Raw genomic sequence first — 10,099 nt, 5'->3', positions numbered from 1 at the left:
TTGGAAGTCACCTTATTCACAGCACATTTTTCATTTATTGATAGAGTCCCACATATACAAATACAAATTAATTGAACTCTTTAACATCTGCTTTTTAAAATGCTTCAGAAGGGGGCAAATAATTGGTAGTCAATTATATCTGAAAACTTTCTTTTTTTAACATGCATAAGAGCTTACACTTTTCTCTGTGGATTTGGCATTGGCCTATAATTGAAGCATTAGCAATGCTAATTCATTCTCCCAAGCACTTTATTTTTGAAATGTTTTAACATAACATAACGCTATATTCAGACAGATACTCTTCACAAGTAAGAAAGCTGAAGGTCATAAAAGTAAAGTAAGCATTTGAACCTGAGTTTGCCTAACATCTAACATGCATTCTTTGTGCATACATCTCTAGTGAAAATGCTGAAGCAGTACTATATATCATGTGTGTATTGTTTTTTTCTTATTAAAACATAGTTAACATACATATTTTATCTTACCTATTTGGCTTTGTTACCAGCAGTGGAGAATCCATATGGGTCTGCAGCCACCTCAATTCTTGCCTCCTCAGAAGAAAGAATTCGACTGAGGGGCATAAGGCAGAGTGAGAGACTGAGGTAAGTTCTGGAGTGAGAGTGAAAGTTCATTAAAATGTTTAGAGCAGGAAGGAAGGGAGTAAAGTATACTTGGAAGAGAGCCAAGTGGGTGACTTGAGAGATCAAGGGCTCTGTTTGATCTTTAACTTGGGGTTTTATACATTTTGCATGCTTCTGGGCTCGAGTCCCCTTTTACCTGATTCTTCTCTTGGGGTGGGCTGTCTGCATGCGCAGTGGCCTGGCAGTACTTGGGAGCAGCTGCACGCACGGTGTGTTTATGGAAGGTGCATGCATGCTCACTTGAGGTGTTGTTCCCTTACCAGTCAAATGTTCCTAAAAGGTCATATACCAGTTACCAGTTAAACTCTGCCCTTCTGCCTCTTAGTGCACATGCATGAACCCACTTGCCCAACTCGTAAGATCTTATCAGGAAGCTGCTGATCACCAACTTGAGGTGTTTCCTATATATTGGGAGACTGCCTTTCCCTAGTACCAGCTGCCACCAATTATTATTTTAGACAGACAGTTCAAAAACCACCTATCACCCGATCGTCGCCTGACATTCCTGGTTGTGGAGGCCCTTTCCTGCCCTGATCGTGTCTGCCTATTTACTGTAACAGCTTGATTTATTAAGATTAAACAGAATGTCTTATCTAAGCTTGTATTCATTATACAACAGTGTGATTTCATACACAAACTTGATAAATACCTAATTAATGATTACATTAATGAGAAAATATAGAAATAACCACAAATAAATTTGCTCTAGATTCTGAATTATTACTGTAAACCAAAAAGAAAATTGTAAGACCCCTACACATCCCCCCACCCATCTGAATAGACCTCTCCTCTTGGCCAAGGGCATTCTAAAGTTAATCTGAAAAACTAGTTCAGGCCGTGATGGGAAGAGGGGCTAAAATATGCCTCCTTATACCCTCCTCCCTTTTGGAATTTAGGAAAAGCTGACTAGCATTAACATCAACAGGAGCCTTAAGTCTGATAGGAAACATTTACAACCAATTCTCTCTGAAGCCTCCTACCTGGAGGCTTCATTTGCATGATAAAACCTTGGTGTCTACAACCCCTTATCATAACCTAGACATTTCTTCCTATGAATAATAACTCTTTCAACCAATTGCCAATCAGAAAAATTTTTAATCTATGACCCAGAAGCCCCTCCTTCTAGTTGTCCTGCTCTTCCAGATCAAGTCAATGTAAATCTCATATATATAGATTAATGTATTGAGATATTGATTGATGTCTCCCTAAAATGTATAAAAGCAAGCTATACCCTGACCACCTTGGGCACATATCATCAGGACATCCTCAGGCTGTGCCATGGACATATCTTTAACCTTGGCAATATAAAGTTTCTAAATTGATTGAGGCCTATCTCAGATATTTTGGGGTTCACTTTACTATCAACAAAATGCATCTTCTGCTCACATATGGTCAATAGCATCTTGTAACAGGATAAGAGTAAGATGACTGGAAGGGAAATCTTAAACAAAAAAAAGAAAAAGAAATCCTCTTAGAAATCCTCTTTTTCATTCCTCTCATCCTTTTATGTTGGCATTGATTTTCAAGGAAAAAAGTTAAAATATAGATTTGTTATGTATGGCCCTAATTGAACATTTATGTTAGTTTTTTAAAAAAATTAGCAGGTAAATAATTTTTTCTTTATTCTCAACCAACAATATGGATAAATTAGATTTCAGAAATTGATTCATTAATAGAGGCATACTAAGTAACTACTGTAGTAGAGAAGTGAATTCTATGGACCTCCTCCTATGGAAGGAACTCTTAAATCTCCGTGGATCCCTGGAAACTCAACTACTGTCTTTCAATACTATAGTTCTTGGTATATTCAAAAATATTTTAGATTCTCAATTATTTTAGATTAGAAGGACGTATGCATGCATATGTACCCAAATAAATTAATTAAATAAGCAAATTAATTTTCTGGAGATATTTTAAATGATTTGGTATAATTCCTGATTATCAAAGACTTCTATTCACAGCAAAGCGTGAGGAATGTATGTGCTAATTGCAAGCAGTTCCATTTCAGAGAGCAATTTCTTTTACTTAATTTAATCGGCATGTGATATGTGCCTCCATCAGTGTGCACAGATGATGATAGAGTTCTCAAGACAAATGGTGAGGTGAGACTGGCCTGGGCTTGACCAGCAAAATTTCAGTTTTAAATAGGCTAAGATTAATAGATAAAGACACATACATAGGAAAGTAGAGAGGAATATAAGCGTTGCTGTTTACCAAAAAATTATAAAACTCAAATTCATGTTGGTGGACCTTTTGTTTAGTGGGACCATTTTATGGCAGACCTTTTTTGTAAAATGAAAAGAAGCTGTTCACTTGCCCTGAGCCCCAACTGAAACTTGTCCTGAAATTTATGAAGGTTTAACACAAGTAGTAGAATTTTATAGGGGAGTGAGGGCAGGCAAATGCAGGCAAACAAAGAAAAACAAAAAAGGGTAAATAACCAACAATAACACGAATAATCCTATAATGACAAGTTATATATAAAATAGAACTGCTGTTAAACTGGCTCTAGACTTGGCCTCTACAACATTAAATTCAACACTAAATTTTAAAAAGTAAAGTCATTGTGAACAAATTTTGAAATAAAAATATTATCAGCCAATAACTTAAATTTAGCTAATTTCCTTGCATGAAGAACACAGAACATTTTTTTGTTTTGTTTTGTTTTTTGTGTTTTTGGAGACAAAGTCTTTCTCTGTCACCCAGGTTGGAGTGCAGTGGTATGATCTTGGCTCACTGCAACCTCCGTCTCCTGGGTTCAAGCGATTGTCCTGCCTCAGCCTCCTGAGTAGCTGGGACTACAGGCACCCACCACCACACCCGATAAATTTTTGTATTTTGGTAGAGATGGGGTTTCACCGTGTTGCCCAGTCTGGTCCTGACCTCCTGAGTTCAGGCAATCTGCCTGTCTTGGCCTCCCAAAGTGCTAGGATTACAGGCGTGAGACACCGTGCCTGGCCAGAAAGTTTCTTAGATATGAAAAGGATTAGAAATAATTTCACCTACAAATTGTATATATAAAATTATTTTAAAATGATAGCCATCTGACAAGATATAAATAAAAATTAAGAACTCAATCATGGTAGGTACCAGTTACTTTAACATCCTAGTGAGCATAAAACCGCAACTGCTTTTTAAAAAGAATGGAAAAAAGACAGAGGTCAAAACCTCTAAAGACAAATCCTAGATAACTATATGACCAAGGACAAATCAATTTCTTTTTTAAAAAAATTATTTTTAATTGGCAAGGAAAATTGTTTATAATCATGATGTACAATAAGATACCTTAGATTATATAAATACATATACACATATAAAGTATGAAAGTTTAATTATTATTATCCCTCAGTGATTGATTTAAAAATAACCTAGCAGCATTAGCAGTAGTTTGTATTTCTCCTTCCAGAAGGATCCCTATTAAAATACAGATAAGTGTTCTTGTGACATGAGTACTTGTATTTGGGCTTATGTATTCCATTAATTAGAAAATTCTTCCTTCCTTGTTACAGAATTTAATCAAATTTTTCCAAAATTTTTTAATTTTTTTTTCTAACGAAAGTAACTCTTTTATCTGAACACAGTGTCCAGAATCTGGCCCTTTTTCTATTCCACCTTTTTTTCTCTGTCTCTCATTATGAACAATTTAGACTGTCCTCCTTTATATATCATCACCTCCTCCTTGTGTTTACTCCCCAGAAAATATTCAGCTTTGTCTCACGTTTTCTGCTCTTGTCATGTTCCTTCTTCCCATAGTGTGATCTTCTCTGTACTCCACTTACCTTCAAATTGCCCATCCTGCACAATTCTTCTGATGACTTTAGCCATTACTTGTGCTCCATAACTCACCATTTAGCTTATTCTGTGAATGGCCAGTCATATTTTATTACATTTATGTTTCAAGGTTTACTTATTATGCATTTCAGTAATACGCTATTTTAGACTTTATGTGTCTTTTAATGTATTTTTAAAATGAGCTAGAATGTCATTGAGCTCAAGAGCGAAGCAGGGCATGGTGAATTTAAATAACATCACTAAATATTATCTCAACTAGTTGGTCACATTCACTAATAGAAAAGTTCTTTAGAAAGTTCAAGCTTGCTGTTCAATGTGCAGAAAGAGTCTTTCTTTGAGAACCTAATCTAACTAATACAATCTGAACTAAAAGATGCATACAATATAGGAGCAGACAGCAGGACATCTAATTTATTAATTTACACTGAGCTATTAAACTGTTACAAAAACAAAAATACTTAAGAGGATTTGCTGCAGTATTGAAAGAGCTAATGCACATGAGACCTGAAATATGGTGAGCATTTATATATCAGTTTTCATGCTATTTGTTTGAGTTCTTTATTGTCCAGTTATGTAGAAATCCAGTTGATAACAATATAGCTTCCTTGCATTTCTGATTGTGCCGATGGTGTTCTAAATAGACTCCTCCTTTTCCTTTGGGCTCTCTTCTCTCCTCTAGCTGTCTTTCATTTTTACCCTGTGAGTATTAAATATGAAAATGTGGCCTGGGTTTTTCTTGTTTCTATAGTCAACTTTGCCTTCATCTATACTCTGATACGTTCATTAGAAGAAATCCATGAGCTTTCATTATATTTTACTATAAAAGCTTGTGATGTTAGAATTTGCCAAATTCTGCTGTTAAATGTGTATTTCTTGGTTTAGTAGTCAGAGGTCAGGGAACTTATTTTTCTCATGTTTAATTTTAAAGGGTTGTCTCACTATATCACCTAAGAATTTTTTATAGAATATTAAGTGCCCCATAAGCATGTTGGGGTCTAAACTAGTATTCTGAAAATAATAGCAGCGACTTGTTTTTTCTCATGACATACTCGTGGTACTAAATTTAGCAAAATGTATTTGGCTTACTTACCTTGAATTAATTCATTTCAAATATTTAATTAAGACATATACGTGTTTTAATTTGTGCTATTCAATGAATCACCATGGGAACGGACACACAGATTACACTTTTCCTCATAAACAAGTTGACAGTCTGCTTTATCTGACAATAGCAAGCATATGACATTTCTGACAAAGAATGAAATGGTAACGTAATGATTATATAACGCTTTTACATTCTCCTTGGATACTTTAAAAGCATTTTAAAATTTTCTGTTGATGATTCTACAACAGAAATAAATTAAACTAGGCTATTGTTTCTGAATATATGGAGAATACATTGTCTCTCAACACATTTGCAGAGCTTAAGTAAAATTTGATAATTATATAATGTAGCAACATTATGTAATTTCAATAAAGTGAACCATTTATGACCTTTTTTTTTTCGAGACAGAGTTTCACTTCATTGCCCTGGCTGGAGTGCAGTGACACGGTCACCGCTCACTGCAGCCTTGACCACTGAGACCTCCCTGACCTCAGGCCAAGTGACACTCCCACCTCAGCCTCCAGAGTAGCTGGGACCACAGGCACATGCCACCATGCCTAGCTAATGCTTTGATTGTTTTGTAGAGATGGGGTTTCACTATGTTGTCTAAGCTGGTCTTGAACTCTTCACCTCAAGTGATCCTCCTTACTCAGCCTCCCAAAGTGCAGGGATTATAAGCGTGAGCCACCACATCTGGCCTATGTATGTACAGAAATAAAATTGTATGTAACAGAAATAAAAGATGAGAGCAAAGACATGAGTGATTTGAAACTTGCTATTTCATGAGCATTTGAGTATGTTCAAGTTATAACCTTTCTATGAATCCCAGTTTGAGCAGAAGGCAAGGTTTTAGGGATACAAACTTATAAAGAGATGTTGTAAGATACAATTTAGAGCTCCTCTTCCACATATATATATATATAATATATATGTAATATATAATATATATAATGCAAATTATGAAATCTTGTATGCAAATATATATTAGTATTGCCTAAAATTGAGGACACATATATTCCACTGGGGAGCCGGAGACCCAGGCCAATCCTAGCCCTGCTGCTGGCTTCTCTTCTAACTCCCTGCACAGAGTTATGCAAGAAGAAAAAATAAAAAATGAGGACAAGAGTTATCATTCCTATAGCCAAGCAGCTCCTACTGGACCCAACCCTCCTGTACATAGCAGCTAAAACCTCCAGACAAACTAGAAAAAACATCATTGACAGGCCAGGCATCGTGGCTCATACCTGTAATCTCAGCAATTTGGGAGGTCGAGGCAGGCGGATCACCTGAGGTCAGGAGTTTGAGACCAGCCTGGCCAATATGGTGAAACCCCATCTCTACTAAAAATACAAAAATTAGCCAGGCATGGTGGTAGGTGCCTATAATCCCAGCTACTCGGGAGGCTGAGGCAGGAGAATCACTTGAATCCAGGAATCACTTGAATCCAGAAGGCAGAGGTTGCAGTGAGCCAAGGTCATGCCATTGCACTCCAGCCTGGGGAACAAGAGCAAGACTTCGTCTCAAAAAAAAAAAAAAAAAAAAAAAATCATTGACAATGGAGGGTGATCAAATGCAAGTAGATTCTAGAGCTGAGATGACACTTAAAAAAATGTTACTATGAGAGTTATGTGTTTTTACTTGGCTTTTAGTTTGAAGGTAGGCCAACATTTTCAATGTGAGATTGTGGTGAGAACTCTTATAGAAAAATCTGTTAATTTTCTGGTCTGAAAAATGGCAGACGTATTTTAAGACAACTGTACTTCTGAAAACTGAAGGGAGAATCCTGGAAAAAGACAGCCACAGATGAGGTGCCACAAATTCTGAGTATAAGCCCTTCCCTTGGCTGATTCGTGAACCATGCTTGTATGGTGCAGACTCAAAGTAACTTTTAACGTGTACTAAAATAACTAAACTGAAATTTGAGCTGCCACTCATGAGATGTAATAAAATGTTTGCAATTTGAATCTAACCAAATTATTGCCTATTTAAAAATCAGCATTCATAAGAATACAACCGAATGCAGATTTTATATTGTATTCACAATAAGGAGGATAGAATAAAAAATATGTGTATGAGAAAAATGTTGCTAGTTCTTTTTTTCAATTTTTATTGACACATAATAAGTATGCATATTTATAGGGCACATGTGGTTTTTGTCATATGCATGGAATGTACAATGATCAAGTCAGGATATTAGGGTATTCATCTCCTGAAGTATTTATCATTTCTACATGTTTTTCTACATGTTCAGCAGTGATTTTACAGTGTATACATGTCAAAATGCGTAAGATTGAACACTTTAAATAAAAGTTTTTTTGCTTTCTTCCTTCCTCATAGGACCTATTTAAATAAAAAAAAAGACACCTATTATGAATCAAATATGTCAAGATATTACAATTTGTACCTCTACCTCTTAATGTACAGACTGCTTGTCATTCCTCCCCCTACGATTACTTATATAAAGGCAAGAAAGAATAAAACTGCTCAAAAGTGTGCGCTTTGTTTAGTGAGAAGAATCTTGTTGAGATTGAATGCAGAGTTCAAAATATTAGTTTAGTTGTTTTTAATTTTTACACTATGCGCTCTATGTTGTTTAAATTGTTTTCATAGAACGTATATTTAAATTATAATTCAAAATTCCAATAATGAAAATAGATAGCAGCACTAATTTTTCCATCAGGATCAAAGATAATCACTGTCAATATCTTAGTATATGTTTTCTCATAATTACCTTCTTTTTTTCAGAAGGAAAACATCTTTACTTTTGATGTTTACTTTTGAATATGAGATGATCTATGATTTACTGTAAAGATTTTGAACTACATATACTATTAATAGGAAGAAAATAAAAATCACCTGATATTTCATTACACTGATAATCATCATTAACACTTAATGACCATTCAGACACCTCTTTTATGGCTACGTATGTACATCCTCCTATATAATTCTTCATACATTTATATGTTATATATGATAATTTTATCACAGATGCCTTGTAAAAATATTTCTTTTGCAATTCTCATTTTATACAGTAAAGATTTCACTAAAATGCAACATAATAAAAATATCTATGTTATTAAAACATTAGACAAATATCAACCTTCCCCAGATAGAGACTCAAGAGTAGCTAGCAATATCAGTCATACAAAATAGAAATTTTCTAAGTTTTTCATTGGAGAAGAGTCGGTAGATGTCAAAATTTAGGAAGAAAACAAGATTTAGTTTCTCATCAAAATTGAGAGAGAGTGGATTTATTATTAGGTTGGAGCAAAACTAATTGCAGGTCTTGCCATTGCTTTTAATGCTTAACTTAGATGTAATAGTTTTATGGGTAAAGAAAGGTTTAACTTGGATACGGTAGTTTCATGGGTAAAGAATGGTTTAACTTAAATGTAGTAGTTTCACGGGTAAAGAAAGGTTTATACTATGTCAACTACAAATACTTTCTGAAGAACATAAATGTGTGAAATCTGTTTTTGAAAAACTGCTTAAAGGTGGAGATTGAGAGGAGGGTGAGGACTGAAAAACTGCCTATCAGGTACTATGCCTATTACCTGGGTAACAAAATAATATGTACACCAAACCTCCACAACAAGCAATTTATCTATAGAACAAATCTGCACATGTATCCCTAAAACTAAAATAAATGTTAAAAATTTTTCTTTTTCTACTTTGTCATTTTCAAATTTCTAAATCATTATTAAGAATCTATTAATAGATATTGGGTCAAAATCCAGATTTCAGATCCAGAATGCCTGTGCCTGAATACTGGCTCTGTCATTTTCATGCCCCAAGAACTTGGGGAAAAAACTTAACCTTTCTTTACCAGAGTTTCATTATCTGAAAAATAGTCAACAGTAATACTATCTATCTTACAGTACTGATGCTGGAAGTAAATCAATTCCGTAAATTAAACAGTAGCTGCTGTTTCTTAGGTGATCTTGAAGTACTTGCATTATTATGTATTATAGAATTTTAAAAGTCCCTTTCACATGCAAATGAGGCTTAGAAGAATGCAGTTCAGGTATTCTTACTGATTGCTTAAATTATGAAATTAAGTGAAGTAATTTGCTCAAAATCAGAGTTGCAATTCAGTTCCTAGACTTGTGTTATTCATGGTTTACTGTTTCTCCCTGGCAGCATTTGATGGTGCTTTAAGAAAATACCAGGTATTTTATATTTTAACTTTCACAGGCTAAATTTTCTTTTTTCAATTAATCACTGATTCCACTGAATGACAACTATTTAAGAAGGAAAATAAGCCAATTTATATTTGGGACCATCAATCTGCTTTTAACAGAATAGACAATTGACTGATATAAAACTCTAGGTGTGCAATAATATTTCTTCTTCCTAGTTTGTTGTAAATGTCTTCTTTTCTCAGTCATTTAGAATTGAGAAAGAGAATTCTGAGCCTGGCTTTTGTTTCGAAAGTCCTGTAGCCCCAGGTTCTTAGGAATATTTTCTTTACATTTCTAGTTTGAATTTTGTCCACATGTGATTTTTATTCCATCATTTTTTTCTGGTGTGGTAAGTACACATATACTTTTATTTTTCT

This window comes from Rhinopithecus roxellana, chromosome 16 (genome assembly GCF_007565055.1).
Source record: "Rhinopithecus roxellana isolate Shanxi Qingling chromosome 16, ASM756505v1, whole genome shotgun sequence".
Taxonomy (NCBI): domain Eukaryota; kingdom Metazoa; phylum Chordata; class Mammalia; order Primates; family Cercopithecidae; genus Rhinopithecus; species Rhinopithecus roxellana.
This window is presented reverse-complemented; position numbering follows the sequence as displayed.